General features: G+C 42.6%; 1 long non-coding RNA gene across 1 annotated transcript in view; it reads right to left on the bottom strand.

Moving 5' to 3' along the window:
* Window positions 1-1809: 1809 nt before the first annotated feature.
* Window positions 1810-21967, bottom strand: part of LOC109157667 — a 21182-nt gene continuing 1024 nt past the window's right edge. Inside the window, exons 2-3 of the long non-coding RNA XR_002050269.1 lie at window positions 21901-21906; window positions 1810-1936 (exon numbers count right to left, since the gene is read on the bottom strand). This is a non-coding gene — a long non-coding RNA (uncharacterized LOC109157667). The remainder of the gene's footprint in view (window positions 1937-21900; window positions 21907-21967) is intronic.

A 21967-nucleotide genomic window follows, 5' to 3' on the forward strand; every position in this document is an offset into this window, starting at 1 on the left:
ACTTAAAGTCCGTGGGTTTTGTGCTTAATGTGCGTGAGGTTGTGCTTAATGTGCGTGTGTTTTGTACTTAATGTGCGTGAGTTTGTGCTTAATGTGAGACATTTTAAAATCTTAAGTGTGTGAATTTTGTGCTCAAAGTGCTTTGTTCCGTGCTTGGGCTTTGTACTTAAGGTAAGTGATTTGTGTTCTTAAGGTGCTTTGTTTGTGGACTTAAGGTTCATGGTGATTTGTGTATTTAAGATGAGCCATGTTAATGATTAAGGTGCGTCCAACCGCATGGGAAGCCATCTCCGCACCTGAACCCTTCCACATATATATATATATATATATATATATATATATATATATATATATATATATATCAACTATTCTTTAGGTGTGAATATGTGGTTTACTTGTGGTTTTTGATTTTTTGAGATCTAATGATTATAATTTTTTTGATATATTAATTAATAGAAGTTTTTTGGCCATTTTTTTTAAGTGGATGCAGTTTTTTCCTAAAGAGTTAGACATTTTTTTAAAGTGGAGGCACGGTGTCGGATTTCCAAAATTAGAAACAACATTAATTGTGGTTCAGTGGTTCACTATGCATGGTTAGTTGCAATTTGTTATTTCCTTCAGGCTGCAACTCTGCAAACGTTTCAAAAAAAAATGTAATTATAACTCAAAATTTGAAATCCACATTATCCTTGTATATCCAACCCGAAACACAAAAAATCTACATCAAATTTCACATAAGAAGAAATATGTTGACACCATATTTTATCCATATCCAACCTATTACACTAAATTTTACACCAAATTTTATTCCACATTAAAATAGTTTTAATTTTCAAAACTTAAAAAGTTATTAGTTTGATTTTTTTTTTTTGAAAGCTACTGGCTCTATTACATTGTAGTATCTGTTCATATACTTTCTCAACCTACTGAAACACAAAAAACCAATAACGCCTCCATTGAGGCTCAAACTTATAATCTTTCAGATGGAAGTCCAACCCAGGTACCATTAGACCACATAGTTTGAATTTAGTTAGTTTAATATATAATATAATTTGTGATGTAAATAATACTCCCTCCGTCCCATTTTGTATGTTTAGTTCGGTTAACGATGCTAGACTGAAATTGTTTTTAATTCAATTTTTCATAATATTAAATTTAGTATTAATATACAAAATTTGTTTATTTAGAAACCCACCCCCTACCTAAATAGGGAGCGGGACTAGCCGAACGGCGGACAAAGCCCGTTTTGACGGCTCTACTTAAAGATAACAATCTTTAAAGTCTACATATTCTAATATAATTTAAAACATTGTTTCAAAATGAGTAGAAAAGGGATATTCTACAATCTTCAAGATTGTCACTAGAGTGAACATTTTCTATAACAATCTCGTAACTCTTCTAGATCTCACGTGGATTGAATTTTGATATTATATATACTTTTTCAAATATTAATAAAATACTCATTTATCATTTGTGCAACACAAGCTTTATTATATTGTCCTTATATATGACATGGGGGTAAAATAAAGCATAACCAATTTGGAACTTGGCATCATGGGATCAAATAAGATAGCTAGTACCCAAGTAACCTATCAAAACCATTTCTTTGTTTCTCATGTAAATGTCAAGTCTTTGTACCCCGAAGATACCAGGGGATATGTTGAGCATTATTCCAATATTTCATTGTAGGATGAGCGCTAAATGTTGCTAGCAATTTTATCGCGAATACAATATCAAACCTGGTACGATTATTGAACTTCTGGTCCCAAAATAGTGCTCCAAAATAAGATAGCTAGTACCCAACTAAGACGTTTTTCAAGTAGTAACTGGTGTGTAACATTCCTTCAAGGAGATACTCGATCTGCCGGTCAAGATAATACTTGGGTTTTCCAAGTCTTTCGTTTCAAAATCTCCGTCTTTAGGCATGACCCAATATCTTTAAACTCCTTATGTGTTTCAATAATAGTTATATCATCAACATAGACTGAGATAATAAATAAGAAAATAAATAACTCCATTAGTAATTCATTAATGAACACATAATGACCCATATAATATGCATATTCCTTCTTCAGGACGAAAAAATATTTAGTCAATTGTTGACTATTTCAAGACACATAAAACCTTCATAGTTTTCTCTCATTTTGAGAACTTTAAATCCTTCAGGGACTTTATGAAAATAAATATTAGCTGCATATCTAAATTCGTTATTTACTGCCAATAATATTAGTAACGGAACTTAATGCCATCTATTGTGGGAGAATATATTTTTTCCAGAATCAATTATGGGTCTCTGCGTGAACCATTGGCTACAAAACTCGCTTTATATCACACCACCAAATTATCCATATTCCTCTTACGTACAAACACCTATTTATAACCGACAGGGTTAACATTCAATGGTTTACGTATTATAAAGAGGATACATATTTTTAGCGAGTTGAGCTATGCCTTAATTACTCTTTTATATAATAAATAGTCAAGGAACTTCTGATGAAGTGTGTGACAACGGTTGGATATATTATTCTGAAAAATGGATCTGAAATTGGTCAAATCAGCCCCTAAAGAGGTTTACGTCAAGGAGATCCCTTGTCCTTATATTTATTTATTCTTGTTGCTGAAGGATTGAGTAAATTGATGGACAAGGCAGTTCAAAGAGGTATGTTGCATGAAATTGCTATAGCTAGGAGTGCCCCAAAAATTACCCATCTACTGTTTACAGATGAAAACTTCTTCTTTTTCATCAAGGCAAACCCGTAGGAAGCTCACAATTTCAAGTCTATTATGGAAAGATATGTAGAGGCTATTGTCCAGGTTATCAACATGCAGAAATCAGCCATCTTTTTCAACCTAAATGTCCCACATGATCAACAAACTTTGGTGAGAAATATCTTGGGAATTAGAGGGGGAGGAAATTCTGGAAACTACCTTGGACTCCTTTCAATGGTAAGAAGAAACAAGAGGGAGGTGTTGGGATTCTTAAAGAACAGAATGAGAACAAGAATTCAGAGTTTGGAACCATAGGTTTTTATCAAAAAGTCGGAAGAGAAGTGCTCCTAAAACATGTTATACAATATATTCATGCTTCCTAAAGCTATTGTGAAGGAGATGGAAGTGGTTATGAATGCGTATTGGTGGAATGGAGATGGAGGAGGAAGAAGATGAATTAGATGGAAATCATGGCAAAAATTGTGTATTTTTAAGAAGTGGGGAGACTAGCTAGGTTTTCGCAGCTTAAGGGAATTCAACCTAGCTTGCGCTCCTATATAAGCAAGCTTGGAGACTTATAACTCATCCAAACTCCTTAGCAGGCAGGCTACTTAAAAGCATATATTTTCCAAATACATCGCTCCTTGAGGCTAGTAGAGGTACCAATATATCTTTCACATGAAGTAGCCTGTTTGAAAAAAAAAAAAAAAAAAAACCTTCAAAGGAATACTAGATGGAGGGTGGGAGATGGTAAATCCAATCTTATATGGAAAGATAAGTGGTTGCCTCATCAGTCCAATCCCATGGTGGAAACTACCCCCTTTCCTTTACCTTGCAAATGAAAATGTTGAAGCATTGATAAGACACAACTCAAAAGAATGGGACACTGGTGCTATCTGAGACAGTTTTAGTCAAAGAGATGCTGAGTTAATCCTTAGCATTCGCCTTTCAAAGGAGGCAAGAGAGGACAAACTAATATGAGCCAGGGAAGAAAATGGTATATTCACAGTTAAGAGTTGTTATAGAACACTTATGGGAGAGTTACAGAAATTTGAGATCACAAATTGAGCTGTTTTCTGGAAAGTCAAACTGCCAACGAAGGTTTTAAAGTATTTTTTTCGCAAGCCCTCTCCAACTGCCTACCTACAACAGACTTATTCTGAGCAAGGCAATTGGATTTTCCTATCATGTGGCAACAATGCAGACAAAGTGAGGAGTCTGTTATAACTTATGCATATCCTGGTCTACTGTCAGCTAGCATCTTCAACAATGAATTTTTTTCAACCAGCAAATCCCACCACTGAACATTGAATCCTTTGTAGAATGGGTGGAGGAAGCCCTAAAAAATATGCCTATAGTCCATTCTTGAAATATTTGTGATGTTTCGTTGGAGTCTTTGGGAGGCTAGAAATGATAAGGTGTGGAATAATCGAGTAATGGAGCCCAGGGTAATTGCTGAAAGGGCAAGATATTTTTTCCAAGAATGACAAGTAGTGCCAGTTGATCATCACTTGAACACAATGCCAGTACCACTGTGACACCCCGTAAATCTAAATGCTAATTGGGATTAATTAAGGAATTAATCCTAGCCTTCCTTGGTAACTTCTTCCTAAAATCCTGAAATTTCATAGTCGAAGGACTAGAAATTGACTAGTCTTCTTGGTGTACCTTGTGCCTTGTGTGTTGTACCTCAATCCCTTATTCATCCAAACCTTAGTAAGGGTAACTTGGTCTTTAATTTTCACTAGTGAGAGGTGCTCATGTTGCCCTAGCAAGACCTCTTGTCTTCATTCCATGCTAGCCAAAGTTCTAAAAACTCTCCAACCTCTCTCTAAAAGAATCCTAGCTTGCTCTCCAAGTCAGAAAAGGAACTTCCAAGCTTTGCTTAGTCTTTCACCAAGATTCCAACTTTCCAACACTACAAGGCTAGAATGGTAAGATCTATCCTTCCCTACCATTTCCTTACAAGATTCCTCTATCTTTTCTCTAAATCACTCTTCTACCTTGTGGGTTTTGGGAGTTTGTAGAAGATCTAGTGGTGGGTGAAGTGCTAGGTTGATCTAGAGGAGATTTGGTCTTGCTTTGAGGTTGAAGAAGGTGTTCTTGGTCTACAAGAGGTAACCCATGCTCCACAAAACCTATATTCACTTGATAATAATGATTGTTGGCTTCTATGTGAAATTCTTGATGTGTTTGAGTGATTGATGCATAATCTTGTGATAATGCATGTTTAGAGCTTGTATTTAGGGTTCTTGGATGCTATTTTATGAGCTATTCATAGGTTCAAGTCATATCTTTGTTGTGTAGAATTGTATAGCATAGAGGCTCTCTTGCGCGCGGGGGGTGGGGGGGGGGTGCAAATCAAATTCCAACTACACGAGATAGAAAAAAGGCTTGATTCAAGCCCGAGCTCGTGTGCGCCGGCACCTGCGGGCACAAAAGGTTGTGGTGAACCGAGAGCACAACTCCAATTCCCAGGTAGTGGCCTGCTGTTATAGCTGTTGGAAGGCAGCTTTAATGTCATTTTTAATTGCCATAATAAAGGCTATTGGCTCCTTCAACCCTATATAAGAGAGGGTAGAGGCAGTAGAGTTTTACACACAGTGAGAACAGTAAGAACACTGCACGAAACTTTGTTTTCCAGCCTCAAAATCCTGCTTCTACTCTTCTTAGCCATACTGTGTTCATAGCCGTGTCTTGCTCGCCGGATTCCTTGTTTGAGTGCTCAAACATTGAATCACTAGCAAGTTTTATCCTGGGAAGCCTAGGCCACAACGCTCCTAGGATCTTTGGGAGGTGGCAAATAAGGTTTTAAGGAAAGAGTGCTCACTTGACTCTTGCAAAAACCCAACACCAAACACTAGCCTTTTTCTTCATCTTTTCTTCCCTTCTTCCCAGAAAATAATAGTCATATTTTATTTGATTATTATTTGTTTTCTACCAACGGTTCCAACAGTCTTAAAGCCTTATTCATTTTTTTTCCCGTTGGTGGTCTTCTCCGAATTTCCTTGAAGAAAATGGAGCATCCCGTACTGCCAATCGATGGGGAGGAAAATGTTGTTGAGAACAACAATGGAGGAAATGGCAACAATGTTGCTAATTCCCAAGCTACACCAGTGACCGTTGGTTCACAAGATGGTGGGAGCACTGAGGGATATATTCCCATGTCTCGGGTACTTTCGGTACCGAGTGGTTCGGCAGAAAAGCCGGAGAAGTTCACCGGTGTTGGTTCAAACTTCAAGAGGTGGCAACAGAAAATGTTTTTCTACCTAGCAACTCTCGGCTTGGCAAGGTTCTTGTCCGAGAAAGTTCCCGAGTTGAAGGAACAAGATGCACAATCCGTGATGGCAGTTGGCTATTGGAAGGATTCGGACTTCCTTTGCCGAAACTACATCCTGAATGGATTGTGTGACATGCTATATGATGTATATCGAAAGATAAGCACATCAAAAGCATTGTGGGAAGCTTTGGATCATAAATACCGAAGTGAGGATGCCGGCTCAAAGAAATTTGTGGTTGGCCGATTCCTCGACTTCAAAATGGTTGATTCAAAGACCGTGCTAAGTCAGGTAGAAGATTTGCAATTAATCTTCGATGAGATCCGTGACGAGGGCATGGTGCTAAGTGAAGCCTTCCAAGTGGGATTCGTGATCCACTTGTTGCCTCCAGGTTGGAAGGACTTCAAGAACTACCTTAAGCATAAGCGAAAGGAGATGAATCTGGAGGACCAGATCCAGCGACTCAGGATTGAGGAAGGGAACATGACGAATGATAGGAAAGTTCCTATCGTTGTTGGCGCTAAGGCCAACGTTGTGGAGCACGGTAAGAGCTCCAAGAGGAATAAGAAGGACAAGCGAAAGCTAGGTCCGAAAGGCGGCGTTACCAAGAACAAGTTTCCTGGTGAATGCTACAATTGTGGCAAGCATGGCCACAGAGCATCTGAATGCAAGGTCCCAAGGAAGAAGAACAAGTGTTCTAAAGTCAATGTTGTTGGAGATAGCAATCAGAAGGAGGTCGAGATTAGCCTTTCGGCTATGGTGACCGAGGTGAACCTCGTGGGCTCAAACCCTCGTGAGTGGTTCATTGATACCGGTGCAACCAGGCACTTGTGTTGCAACCGAGAGATGTTCAACACCTTTGAGACCGTTGAGGGTGAAAAGGTGTGGATGGGAAACTCTGCTCAGTCTGTTGTGGAAGGCATGGGCAAGGTGGTTCTGAAGATGACTTCCGGGAAGGAACTGACATTGAACAACGTGCTGTATGTTCCTGAGCTGAGGAAGAATCTTGTGTCTGGCTCTCTGTTGAACAAGCATGGCTTTCGCATGGTGTTCGAGTCAGACAAAGTAGTTTTGTCTAAGTTAGGAATGTTTGTTGGTAAAGGATATGTAACTGATGGGCTGTTTAAGCTCAGTGTAATTCCTGTTATCAATAAAAGCAAAGTTAATTCTGTTTACTTGCTTGAGTCTTCCAATTTATGGCATGGTAGACTAGGTCATGTTAATTTTAATTCTATGTGTAGATTAATTAGCATGGACCATATTCCTAACTTTCAAATTGACACAAATAACAAGTGTGAAATTTGTGTTGAGGCAAAACTAACGAAAGTACCTTTCAAATCGGTTGAAAGGGAAACTGAACCACTAGAATTAATCCATAGTGATTTGTGCGATTTTAGATCGATACAAACGAGAGGTGGTAATAAGTATTTATCACATTTATCGATGATAGCACACGATACTGCTATGTGTATTTGCTTAAGAGCAAAGATGAAGCCGTTGATAAATTCGTTCTTTATAAGAATGAAGTGGAAAACCAACTTAATCGGAGAATTAAGAAGGTTAGAAGCGATCGAGGTGGTGAGTACGAAGCACCTATTGGTGACTTCTGTGCGAGTGTAGGTATAATACACGAGCGTACTGCACCTTACTCACCTCAATCGAACGGTGTTGCTGAACGAAAGAATCGTACATTGAAAGATATGATGAATGCGATGCTTATAAGTTCGGGCCTACCTCAAGATGCTTGGGGTGAGGCGATTTTGACAAGTAATTACCTTTTGAACAAGGTACCCCGAAAGAAGCTCGATAAGACTCCTTATGAGCTGTGGAAAGGTAGGAAACCTTCCTACCAGTACCTGAAAGTGTGGGGGTGTCTTGCCAAAGTTTTGGTGCCAACACCTAAGAAAGTAAAGATAGGTCCTAAGACGGTGGACTGTATCTTTATTGGCTATGCACATAATAGTAGTGCTTATCGGTTCTTAGTACACGAGTCCCATAATCCGGATGTACACGAGAACACGATAATAGAATCAAGGAATGCATATTTCTTTGAAAATATATTTCCTTGTAGGTCCAACGAGGGACCAAGTACGTCAAAACGAACATTTGACGAAACTATGGATAATGATAGTGGGGAATCCGAGAGAGAACCCGAGCTCGATCCGAGACGCAGTAAGCGGGCGAGAGTTGGAAAAACATTCGGTCCTGATTTTCTAACTTACTTGTTAGAGTACGATTCGGGTACTCTAACTTGTTTATTAGAAAACGAACCTGATTTTCTATCTTGTTTGATAGAAAACGAGCCTCGAACGTATGTAGAAGCCGTGACTTCTACAGAAGGACCAATATGGAAAGAGGCTATAAAAAGTGAAGTGGATTCTATTCTACAGAATCACACTTGGGAACTTGTTGATCTTCCTCCGGGTAGTAAACCCTTAGGATCCAAGTGGGTCTTTAAAATGAAGATGAAACCGGACGGTTCCATCGAGAAGTATAAGGCCAGGCTTGTAATCAAGGGTTACAGGCAACGCGAGGGCGTCGATTACTTCGACACGTATTCTCCCGTGACGAGAATAAACTCCATTTGGATGATACTTGCCACAGCCGCGCTGCGAAACTTGGAAGTTCATCAAATGGATGTGAAAACCGCTTTCCTAAATGGTGAATTAGATGAGGAAATCTATATGGAACAACCCGAAGGGTTCGTGGTTCCGGGCCAAGAAAGGAAAGTGTGTAAGTTGGTTAAATCGCTCTATGGTTTAAAACAAGCGCCAAAGCAGTGGCATGAGAAGTTTGACCATGCGATGTTAACTAACGGGTTCAAAATAAACGAAAGTGACAAATGCGTCTACGTTAAGGAAATGATAGACGGCTACGTCATCCTTTGTTTATACGTCGATGATATTCTCATCGTTGGTAGTAATGATCGGATGATCAAGTCTACCAAAAACATGTTAAATGCGAGATTTGACATGAAGGATATGGGTTTGGCTGATTTAATCCTCGGGATTAGAATCATTAGAAGACCTGATGGTGTCGTGTTGAGCCAATCACATTATATTGACAAAATCCTTGAGAAATTTAACAAGGATGATAGTCAAGTGGCACACCATTTGATACAAATATTCATCTAACCAAGAACCACGGAGAAGGTATTTCACAAGTGGAATATGCTCGGGTTATTGGTAGTTTGATGTATCTTATGAGTTGTACTAGGCCGGATATTGCCTACGCGGTTAGTAAACTCAGTAGATATACGAGTAACCCCGGTGCTATGCACTGGAAGGCAATAGTAAAGGTTATGAGATACTTGAGGTATACTCGTGATCTTGGATTGCACTACGGGAGATATCCCGCTGTACTTGAAGGGTATAGCGACGCGAACTGGATATATGATATTAAGGACTCTAAGTCCACAAGTGGCTACGTGTTTACACTAGCCGGTGCAGTCGTTGCATGGAAATCCTCTAAGCAAACTGTGATAGCTAGATCCACGATGGAATCTGAGCTGATAGCCTTGGACAAAGGTTGTGAAGAGGCTGAATGGCTACGCCATTTTATAGAGGATATTCCTAATTAGGAAAGACGGGTACCTCCAATATGTGTGCATTGCGACAGTCAAGCCATAATCGGGAGAGTACAGAGTCATATGTATAATGGCAAGTCTAGACATGTGCGTCGTAGACATAATACCATTAGACAACTGCTCACAACTGGTGTTGTCTCGATTGACTACGTAAAGTCAAAAGACAATATAGCGGATCCGCTGACCAAAGGGTTAGGAAGAGAAGTTGTGGAGAAGTTGACACGAGGAATGGGTCTAATGCCCTTGGACTAAAAAGTTCTATAGTGGATACCCAACCTAGCTGGCACCTAGGTTCAATGGGACAACTAAATTATGGAACGGAGCGCGTCACTGTGGGGGTCTCGGACTCCCTACCACTCCTCGTTAAAATAGTGACTCCCACAAGAGGCTAGCATGTTAATGCTTTAATGATTCTTGAGTATGCGGGATACTCGAGAAAGAATCACCTATGTTAGAGAGAAGTGAGGGTCGCTTCAAAGGAGAATTGTTGGGCACAATTCTTTAGAAACTCTCGCAGAACCAGGAACGGTGACCCACGACCAAAACGGGCACGCTCATGAGAGCAAGAGCATGGTTGGGAGATTCCTGTGTGAGATATGTCATCGTCTACACAAACGGCAGTCGGTTCAAAGACATCGCGTTCTACCGTACAGCCAGTAGAGTAAACATGTCTTCACGAGGGAAGGTTCAAAGGGTATAGTCTCCCTACCTATCCTATGCAGGGATCGACCGTTTGAACACAGTTGTTTCCGATTTCAAAATACCCCGAAAATCAATTTTTCATTCATGTGGGGGATTGTTGGAAAAAAATAGCATAAAATGGCATGTTAAGTGGCTATTTTGTGGTACAATTATCAGTGGGGTCCACTTCCGATTTGGGTCGGGTCAAAGTGGATTCGGGTACTTCTAGTGAGACGAAGAGATTGATATATTGTACGCTCAAAACGGATAATGGGTGAATGAGATATTGATTCTCAAAGTAGACCCATTTGAGTTGGAAAGTGAAGGGAAAAAGTGAGCTTTTGTCCCACATTGCTTTGGAATGAAGATTTTCCCCCCTTATATACAAGAGCTCTTTTGAAGCTTGTAGAATTGTATAGCATAGAGGCTCTCTCGCGCGGGGGGGGGGGGGGGGGTGCAAATCAAATTCCAACTACACGAGATAGAAAAAAGGCTTGATTCAAGCCCGAGCTCGTGTGCGCCGGCACGAATGTCGTCCGGAAATTGGCTGGCCTTGCGGGCTAAGTTATGCCAAACTTCGGTATCATTTTCCAACTGGTATAGTCACTTGGTTCGGCCAAAACCGAACCGAGAGCGAGCACGAGAGGTTGTGGTGCACCGAGAGCACAACTCTCGTGCAACAGAGTCCACGAGAGGTGCAAGGGCCGAAACTCGATGAGGTCGAAAGTTGAAACCGAACCCTGTACGCTAACGGTCTGGAACCCGAAAGTTCTGACTGTTGAGGGGATTGAATTCATCTGTTACGGAATTAATTGTCTATTAATTCCAATTTTGAATTCTGAATTCAATTCGCAGGTAGTGGCCTGCTGTTATAGCTGTTGAGGGCAGCTTTAATGTCATTTTTAATTGCCATAATAAAGGCTATTGGCTCCTTCAACCCTATATAAGAGAGGATAGAGGCAGTAGAGTTTTACACACAGTGAGAACAGTGAGAACAGTAAGAACACTGCACGAAACTTTGTTTTCCAGCCTCAAAATCCTGCTTCTACTCTTCTTCTTAGCCATACTGTGTTCATAGCCGTGTCTTGCTCGCCGGATTCCTTGTTTGAGTGCTCAAACATTGAATCACTAGCAAGTTTTATCCTGGGAAGCCTAGGCCACAACGCTCCTAGCATCTTTGGGAGGTGGCAAATAAGGTTTTAAGGAAAGAGTGCTCACTTGACTCTTGCAAAAACCCAACACCAAACACTAGCCTTTTTCTTCATCTTTTCTTCCCTTCTTCCCAGAAAATAATAGTCATATTTTATTTGATTATTATTTGTTTTCTACCAACGGTTCCAACAGGGATTTGTTCCCCGTGATCCCTTCTTCTTGGTATTTGATGTTTTGACCTCCCGTTGTTGAATTATTGAGCTTTTGTGAGTCTTCTTGATGTTTCGTATGCCTAGAACGATGAGTTAGGAAGCCATGTTAGGATTTGGTGTCTTGAATCGTGCTTATGATCCAACCTTGTGATTCTTTGGATTAATGTTGAGTTGTAAGCATTGAAAATTTAAATAGTATTGTTGCACCGTGGTGGATAATTGATTGTTAAATTAATTACTTTAATTAAGCTAATTAGACTGGTATTTATTTAATCGGGTTAATTAAAATGGCCCATTAAATATTTATTTGGTTTAATTGCTTAATTAAATGTAATTGGAAGTTGGAGTGTTCGGCCCGAAACGATGAAATATTTAATTTAGTTGGACCGGGCTGCTTGGAGTAATTGGGTTGCTAATTAGCGGGTTTGACTTGGTCTTGGCCCATCAAAATTATATGTGGATTATATAATTTTGAGAAATTTGAATATTTGATATTATTTGGAAATTTAATGAAATCATGAACCTGTACGCAATGGTGTCCCGATACATTCCTTAATTTAATTAAAGAAATTAAATTAAATAAGGAATTAAGAGTTGGTTGGAGATTTTCTCTCACCCTCACCACTATAAATAGTGGTTTCATTTTCAAAGAAGGAGCTCTGAAAATCTGCATATCGAAGCTCTGCCGAAATCTCGCCAGGATATCGTCTGGAACACGCCCGCAGTTATATATACTGCGTATATTGCGCTGAGGAATACGCCACTTGAACACCGGAAGCCCTTCTTTGAAGATCAAGCTGCACATTAGCCCTTCATTGAGGAACAAGCTACTAACTCCGGAGGCCCTTCAGCAAGGAACTACTCCAGTTCGGCCATACTCCCGAACTTGGCATACTTCCAGTTCAACATACTTTGAACTCGGCACACTTCCAATTCGGCATACTCCGGATTCGGCCTACTTCAAGTTCAGCATACTCTGAACTCGGCACACTTCCAATTTGACATATTCCAAATTCGACACACTTCCAATAGGCATACTGCTAGTAGAGAATCAGAGGACTTCTCATATACAGAGATTGTACCCCTTCTTGTTTGATATATACTTGATACTACTTGTAACCGATACTTTGAATTTTGAATATATACAATTCAAGTTTTTCGCGTTTACATATTTTGGCACGCCTGGTGGGACAGCTCTGCCTCTCATCTCTCTACTACTACTATACCTCTACCTGCGCATCAAATGGCATCGAACAATCCCATGTTCAGGAGGACCTATGCCCAAGCTACCAAGTCCAAGTCTACGCCTGTAGCTAGCTCTGGCACTACCCCAAAAACGCATGGTCCGCTGACAAGGAACCGCGCAAAGGATTTGGGGGTCCAAGTGCCTGAACCTCAGTCCATGGCACGACGGGTGGTTCGAAGGCTCGACAAGGCCCCTGCTGCCTCAAAGGCAATTGCTTTTGCTGGAAGTCCACCCTCTCCCAAGGGAGCTACCGATGGTGGTAGTCTAACTTCTATGCAAGGGAACGCTAGTAGCGGGAGCACTTCCCCCGTAACTCCGCCACATCCATTATGGAAGGCTGCACCTGAGTGGTCGCATGTCTACAATGTCATGCCGGCCATGGCGACAAACACAGAGTCTGTGGAGGAGCAATTAGCTAGAATTGCTAAGTCTCTGGAAGGAATGGCTGTCACTCTCCAAAATCAAGAGAAACGGCTTAACACCCTCGATAATAGGGTAGGAAACATCATGGAGGAGCAAGGAAGCCGTGCTCCAGGAAAGCAACCTGAAGGGCAAGAAGAGGTTGGTCAGCAATCACCACCACCTCATGTTAGCCATGTGGTAGGAGAAGCTGCTTCCCACTTACCTGCAACTGAGAAAACAATCCCAGTTACCGAAGGCATGATACCGGTGGATCAGTTGAAGGACTACATAATGGGGGCCATCAAAGGCAAGTTGGATGAAGGCCAACCTTCATATTCCTATGCTAAGCCCCACACACAAAGAATTGAGGAGTTGAAAATGCCCTACGGCTATCAACCTTCTAAGTTCCGGCAATTCGATGGCAAGGGAAATCCCCGACAGCACATTGCCCACTTTGTGGAAACATGCAATGATGCAGGGACTTATGGCGATCTGTTGGTAAAGTAGTTTGTCCGTTCATTAAAAGGAACTGTGTTTGATTGGTACACTGACCTCGCGCCCGGCTGCATTGATAGCTGGCATGATATGGAACGTGAGTTCTTAACTCGTTTCTATAGCACAAGGAGAACGGTCAGCTTCTTGGAACTCACCACTACTCGCCAATGGAAGGGTGAACGCGCCGGTACCTACATCGAAAGGTGGAGGGAACTATGCCTGAATTGCAAAGAAAGAATATCCCAAAGTTCTGCAATTGAGATGTGCATCCAAGGAATGCACTTTGAACTCTCCTATATCCTACAAGGGATTAAGCCAAAGTCCTTTGAGGAGTTATCCAGTCGTGCTCACGACATGGAATTGAGCATCGAAGCCAGCGGAGGGCTCAATATATTGAACTTGCCTAGCTCCTCCAATGCACCCGGAAAACAAGAAGTTAAGAAGTGGAACAAACCTTTTCCAAAGCAGGAAAAGAAAGAAGTGATGAATGTGAAGGCTACTCCTATGACAGTCTTCACTAAGGCAACTGAAAGGCCTAGGCCAAGACCATTTTCTGGCCCGTCAAGAGGTGGTAGAAGGCCGACAATTGAAGAGAGGCAAGAGAAGATTTATCCTTTCATGGATTTCGATGTATCTCCCATGTTTGATGAGCTACTCAAACTTAGACTCATTGAGCTGCCAGAAATGAAACGTCCTGAGGAAGCTTTAAGGGTGGATGATCCACACTATTGCAAGTACCACCGACTTCTTGGTCATCCGATTGAGAAGTGTTTTATCTTCAAAGATAAAGTCATGGCACTGGCCAGGGATGGGAAAATTGAGCTTGCCGATGCCAAAGCAAGCTCAAATCAAATCTCGATTACGCCCGGACGGTTCGCTCCGCTGTGTACTGAAAAGGAAGATGGAAAACAACGGAAGCGTCCACTCCCCTTCATTGTTAAGTATGCTGCTGGTCAAAGTTCAAAACCACAGCAAAATGATAGCACATCTGAAGGAAAATGGGTGATAGTCACTCATAGAAAGAAGAAAGTTGAGCCTGGGAGACATCCTAAGCACACAGCGAGAAGTTGGGTTGAGAAAACCTCAACAAGTGGCAATGCCCGCAGACTAAAGACGAAGGGCCATGTCAAACAGCCACGTGCACCAGTTCCTTTGGCTCAATATATGCCAAAGGGATTTGATCTTCAAGGGGCAGGCACTTCTAGCTCCTGCCTAAATACGAATGATAAGCCAGAAGACGGAGGGGAATGTTCATCTCCTAAACATATCGAGGACGAGGAAGTGCTAATGCATAAGGCTACTTCCTATTCCACAGAAATTACCTTCAAGGATGAAGACTTGTTACTTGGAGGCACGCCACACAATCGTCCATTGTTTGTTGAAGGCTATACCCGTGGGCAAAGGCTTAAAAGAATTATGGTTGATCAAGGCTCAGCTGTCAACATCCTATCCCTCCGAGCTATGAAGGACCTTGGTATATCTACAGATGAGCTTGCCCAAAGTCGTCTAATGATACAAGGCTTCAACCAAGGAGGGCAAAGAGCAATCGGCATCATCAGACTTGACTTAAGAATTGGAAACCTAAGTTCAGGTGTCCTCTGCCATGTCATAGATGCAAGGACATCTTATAACTTGTTACTTGGAAGGCCATGGATACATGAAAATGGGGTGGTACCCTCGTCTTGGCATCAATGCCTCATGTTTGAAAAGAACGGCGTAGTTGAAAAGGTTGTCGCCGATGAAAGCCCTTTCACAGAGGCTGAGTCTTACTTTGCAGATGCAAAGTTCTACATTAAAAGGCAAGTTATTGTTGAAGATATTGAGGAAAGCCATGACGATCCACCTTCCCAATCAAAGTCAAAGGGAAAACAAGTTGTAGGGGGAGATTAGCATAACACGAAACTCATCTTCCCGCTTGCAAGGATTGATACACTCAAAACAAATGCAGCAAAATCAACCGAAGAGAAATGTGGTGATAAAGTGGGCCAAATATTCCCCGCCAAACGTACCGAGGGTTTCGACCCTAACGCTTATAAGCTTCTAGCCAAAGCTGACTATAACCCCAACGAGCCACAGAAGTTGGGAAAGCTTATCCCAGAAGCCGGTGGTAAAGGCAAGGCAAGTCACCAAGAGCCTCAAACGCGCAAAGGGTTGGGCTATGTCCCCCCCTAAACCAGTGCGAATTCTTATAAACAGGGCTGCAAGTAATTGTATCTCCGCGGAGGGAAGCAAGTATGACCCAAACCTCACTCCTACCAATGATAATGGGCAAGACAAAAAGAAGTCAGTCTTCGACCGAATCGGTAAGGCGGACTCTCGACGCTCAGTCTTTGATAGACTGGGGTCAAGTCCTAAAGCCCTAAAGAGAAAGTCAATGCATGATCGACTTGGAGTTGTTCAAGTTATTAAAGACAGTGCCAATGTTCCTGCTGAAGTGGAACCTCCAAAAAGGCTCAGAAGCATGATTCCTTCTCGTATGAGACGAGAAACATATATTCATGTTACATGTGGTGAAGTATTGAAAGTCCAACCGAAGACCATTGTACACACTCGAGTACATAAAGAGGAAAATGAGGAAAGCGTAGGCTCAAGTGATGACGTACCACCAACCACTCAGGGAGAGGTGGCATCGTCGTTCCATATCACTTTGTGTGATGAGACCCCGATTGAGGGGGAAGATGCAGAAGATGCACCCCATGAGTTAGAAGAAGGGGTACGAGCCGCGGTGGACGAATTAAGAGAAGTTGATCTGGGAACGCCTGAAAATCCTCGTCCTATCTTCATTAGCGCACTCCTTTCTGATGAAGATGAAGAAACCTATGTCACATTGCTGAAAGAATATATTGATGTCTTTGCTTGGACATACAAGGAGATGCCAGGGTTAGACCCAAAGGTAGCTGTGCACCGCTTAGCAGTAAAGAAGGGGTGTCGCCCGGTTAAGCAAGCTCAACGACGCTTCCGCCCCGAGCTCATTCCCTCGATTGAAACAGAAGTTAATAAGCTTATTGAGGCTGGCTTCATTCGTGAAGTTAAATATCCAACCTGGATATCCAGTATTGTGCCTGTGCGCAAGAAGAATGGCCAGATCCGCGTCTGCGTAGATTTTCGGGACCTCAATGTGGCATGCCCGAAAGATGACTTCCCGCTTCCTATCACAGAGTTAATGATAGATGCCGTGACTGGGCATGAGATCCTGTCATTCATGGACGGCTCCACCGGCTACAATCAAATCCGCATGGCGCCGGAAGATGAAGACTTAACTGCATTCCGAACGCCGAAAGGCATCTACTGTTACAAAGTAATGCCCTTTGGTTTGAAAAATGCAGGTGCTACATACCAAAGGGCTATGCAGATAATATTTGATGATATGCTCCATAAAATGGTCGAATGCTACGTAGACGACCTGGTTGTGAAGTCGAAATTGCGCACAAATCACTTGGTGCATTTAAGGCAAGTCTTCGACCGCCTACGAAAGTTTCAACTGAAAATGAACCCCCTGAAATGTGCTTTTGGGGTTGCTGCTGGAAAGTTCCTCGGGTTTACTGTTCGACATAGGGGTATCGAGATTGAACAAGCAAAGATTGACGCCATAATGAAGATGCCTGAGTCGAGAAACCTTCATGAGCTTAAAAGCTTACAAGGGAAGTTGGCTTACATCTGAAGGTTCATATCAAACCTAGCAGGAAGATGTCAACCTTTTAGTCGGTTGATGAAAAAGGGCATCCCATTCATGTGGGATGAGGCATGCAAGAACGCATATGAGAGTATCAAGTCATACTTGATGAAGCCGCCTGTGCTAACCGCTCCTGTTCACGGTCGCCCACTAATCCTCTATATCTCCGCCCAAGACAGTTCTGTGGGAGCCTTGCTTGCTCAGGAAAATGACAAGGGGAAGGAGAATGCTCTCTACTATCTTAGTAGAATGATGACCCCGAACGAGTTAAAGTACTCCCCAATTGAAAAGCTATGTTTGGCACTTGTGTTCGCCATCAAAAAACTTAAGCACTACTTCGAGGCTCATACAATCCGGCTTGTTTCCAAAGCGAACCCGGTGAAGTATGTTATGGCGAAGGTCGTGCTCTCTGACCGCCTTGCAAGGTGGTACTTATTATTCCAACAATTTGAAATCATCTATGTGCCGCAGAAGTCTGTCAAGGGGCAAGCCTTAGCCGATTTCTTAGCAGACCATCCAATACCTGCTGAATGGGAGTTGTCTGACGATTTGCCTGATAAAGATGTGCTTGTCATTGAAGTCCTACCCCCATGGAAAATGTACTTTGATGGAGCTTCGCATAGAGAAAGGGCAGGTGCTGGAGTTGTCTTCGTCACTCCAGAAGGCGAGGTGTTGCCATATTCATTCACCTTGACCGAGCAATGTTCAAACAACGTCGCTGAGTATCAAGCATTGATACTTGGGCTCGAAATAGCGGCTGACATGAAGCAACTAAGAATTAACATTTATGGAGATTCAAAGTTGATCATAAACCAAGTGTTGGGTCTATACGAAGTGAAAAAGGCGGAGTTAGTCCCATATAACAACTATGCAAAGATACTCATGCAATGGTTAGGGGACGTCACAATTGAACATGTACCGAGGAAAGAAAACAAGCAAGCTGACGCCTTAGCCGCATTGGCTTCAACTATTGCTCATCCTGCAGCCCGAATACAAGTATGTCAAAGGTGGGTGGTTCCACCAATCTTTAATGAAGACGGCTCAGTTGATGAAACTGTTGAACTCCATACTGCCTCAGTGTATGATATAGGCAAAGACGACTGGAGGCAACCGCTAATTGACTACCTCACTGATGGAAAGTTACCTGAAGATCCCCGTAAAAGGGTGGATATAAAGCGTCGAACTCCTCGCTTCATCTACTATAAAGAAATATTGTATCGTCGTTCCTTTGATGAAATATTTCTCCGATGTCTAGGGGAAGAGGAAGCTTTACAAGCTATGCAAGAAGCTCATTCTGGGGTTTGCGGTGCACATCAATCCGGTCCCAAGTTGCATTTCCACATTAAGCGAATGGGATATTATTGGCCTACAATGGTAAAGGATTGCATAGACTATGCTCGAAGGTGCCAAGCTTGTCAATATCATGCAAACTTTATCCATCAACCACCAGAACCTCTGCACCCAACAGTTGCATCTTGGCCATTTGATGCTTGGGGACTTGATGTGGTTGGCCCAATTACGCCTAAGTCATCTGCAGGGCATGCCTACATACTAGCTGCCACCGATTACTTTTCAAAGTGGGTGGAAGCCGTGGCATTGAAGGAGGTGAAGAAAGAAAATGTTGCAGACTTTCTCCGTGTCCACATCGTCTATCGATTTGGTATCCCGCGATATATCTTAACAGATAACGGGAAGCCCTTTGACAACAAGTTGATGGACAAGATCTGCAAGCTTTTTGACTTTAAGCAGCGAAACTCATCAGCTTACTATGCAGCTGCAAATGGGCTTGCTGAAGCTTTTAACAAAACCCTATGCAATTTGTTGAAGAAAGTGGTCTCAAAATCGAAAAGGGACTGGCATGACAGAATGGAAGAAGCTTTGTGGGTGTATAGAACCACATATCTCACACCTACTCAAAGCACTCCATATTCTTTGGTGTATGGTGTGGAAGCGGTCTTGCCTCTAGAGCGCCAAATACCTTCCTTAAGGTTGGCTATACAGGAGGGTCTTACTGATGAAGAGAATGCCAAGTTACGCTTGGCTGAGTTAGAAGCCTTGGATGAAAAACGTCTGGCAAGCGCAACAAAGCTTGGAGTGCTATCAAGCTCGTATGTCTAGAGTTTTTAACAAAAGGGTAAGGACCCGTTCCTTTCAAATTGGGGACAAAGTCCTAGCTGTTCGCAGGCCCAATCATCGTCACGAGAAAAACCGGTCACAAGTTCACTTCAAGGTGGGATGGTCCCTACATGATTTTAGAAGTTTACACCGGTGGGGCTTATAAGCTAATTAGTGAAGATGGTTTGAAGATCGGTCCGATTAATGGAAGGTTCCTAAAGCTTTACCACCCTTAAACTTGGGGTGTCAACACAAGTCATGAAGATCTGATGAATGACTCATCCACTAAAAATGCAGCACGTGGTTAAACTGCTAATGCATCTCGCTTTGTCTATGGGTGGGCCCAAATCATAGACGCCCCTGGCCCGCATGAGTCTAAACTGTGAACGGCTCTACTTTGTAAAAAAAAAAAAAAAATCATTTGAACTACGTTTGACTTGATCTCCTTTATAGGAGTACGTAGGCAGCTTAGAAATCAAATTATCTAAGTTCAGTCATAACAAAATCAAATCGAATTCATGTTGCAAGAGTGGGTTATCTAGACAATCCTTCAATGGGTTGAAAGAAAAGTTGTTTGAATTATCGCTAAAGGACCGGCACATAAATGAGGAGCATTCAATTATCAAAAGTTAGAAACGAAACAACAAAAGTTCTTGCAATCAAAAGAGAAACTAAATGACAAAGAGTATCAGCCAATAAAAAAGCCTAAAGCTAAGCATATCGTCTTTGCACGCTTCTAAGCCTCTCTTTGCCTCCTTTAAGCTCGTTTCATCTTCTGGCGTCAGTACAGTCAGTCCTTAATGCGGGCGACCTCTGCCCCAGCCTCCGAAACGGCGTCTTGGGCGTTGCCTAGGTCATCTGTAATTTTGGCATCGCAGTGTCGCATTCCTCTGCCTTGGCACGAACTAACTTCAGTTCTTTCTCCAATTCCTCTTCCCGATCTTTTGTGGCCTTAAGCATCTTATGTTGGGCCCAATAGATCTTTCTTGAGTTTCCTAAACTCGTCTTGTGCATTCTTCAGCGCATCCTTCGCCAGGGATAAAGACTGAGACTCGCTCGAAGTTTTGTCAGAAATTGTGGACCTTAAGTTATCAAAGGCTTGAGCTTTCGTGAAAATGTCTGCAACCCGTGTTTCCAAGGGAGAGATATCAATGTCTAACTTCCGCAGATTTGCAAAAGCGTTCAAAAAGCTCTCTTGCAAAGATGAAATCTGTCTCTACCGAGGTGTCGTCCAACTTTTTTGCGAAGCTTGTTCCAGACATTTATGACAACCACCTTAAATTCTTCCAGTACGAGGTCTTTCCATCAAAGACAGAGACCTCAGGTCTATCTTGCTGACCTACGCGTGGCTCGTCGAGGGAATTCCCCGATTGGTGCGTGCTTGATGCTGAGGCATTGTTTGAATGTCCACTTTCTCCAGTATTGCTGGCTGCCACCCTTTTATTTGATGACTCAGCCCCTCCACTAGCAGGTATCGCCACATTTTCCTGTCAAGAAGTAAAAGAGGGTAAATTAAGTGCTACCGGCAATCATTGGGATAAGCGAGAACAATGATTTACCTCCACTGGGGAAGGCGAACGTCTGTCTCGTCGCCGTTTCCAGTGACGGTCATGGCTTTCCTCATCACCCCGAGTCCGACCGTACCACATCGGGCCCTGTTTTTCGAGATGATATGCTCCTTTCTCTTCTTGGGTGGTGGTTCATCTCCCCTGGACTGGATGTTTGCCCTTCTTGGCGGTGCCAGCCTCCTGCTGCACGTTGGCTGGATCCTCAGGAGCTAAACCCTTGATATTGCGCTCGAGTAGTCCCCATGGACTTGGGCCCACCAATCTTTATAGCCCGGCGAGAAATACTTCTTCATGGTGACAGTAACTCGAGTCGCGGGGAAATGTCACTCGCGACCCTGAACCCTAAGTGTAGAGTGGCGCCAACGTTGGAAACCCTCCGAAAGCGTGACCTCACGTTCATCATTGCCCAGTATGCCAGAGCTGCCGTCTTGGTAGTAGCCGAACTGTCGGCTGAATCGATGAGGAGTGTAAGGCTCTGCGATACATGCATCCGCCCATCGCAATATGAGGTGGTTAGAACGAAGACACATGAGGTACTCGTGGTCGGTAGAGTGTGCGTCCCCATATCGAGGAATGGAGATCTTTAGTTAGGCGGGCGCGTCGTGCAGAGCCAATTGGCTGTCGGCTTTGAACATCTTACGACGAGCCTCTACTGGTCCATATACCTCGCGCCACCCTCCAGAGTAGGCAATCATCAGCGGGGAAGCGGACTTTGATCATTTGCGAAATGAGTGTCGAAGTAGAACGACAGCCATCCATACACATAGTGAATGGGAAAGTGACTATCAACTGACCCCGGCCGTACTAGAGTGCGATATTACATTCAATCCATTGTAATGCTCGCAAGAAC

This window comes from Ipomoea nil, unplaced genomic scaffold (assembly GCF_001879475.1).
Source record: "Ipomoea nil cultivar Tokyo-kokei standard unplaced genomic scaffold, Asagao_1.1 scaffold2791, whole genome shotgun sequence".
Lineage (NCBI taxonomy): Eukaryota > Viridiplantae > Streptophyta > Magnoliopsida > Solanales > Convolvulaceae > Ipomoea > Ipomoea nil.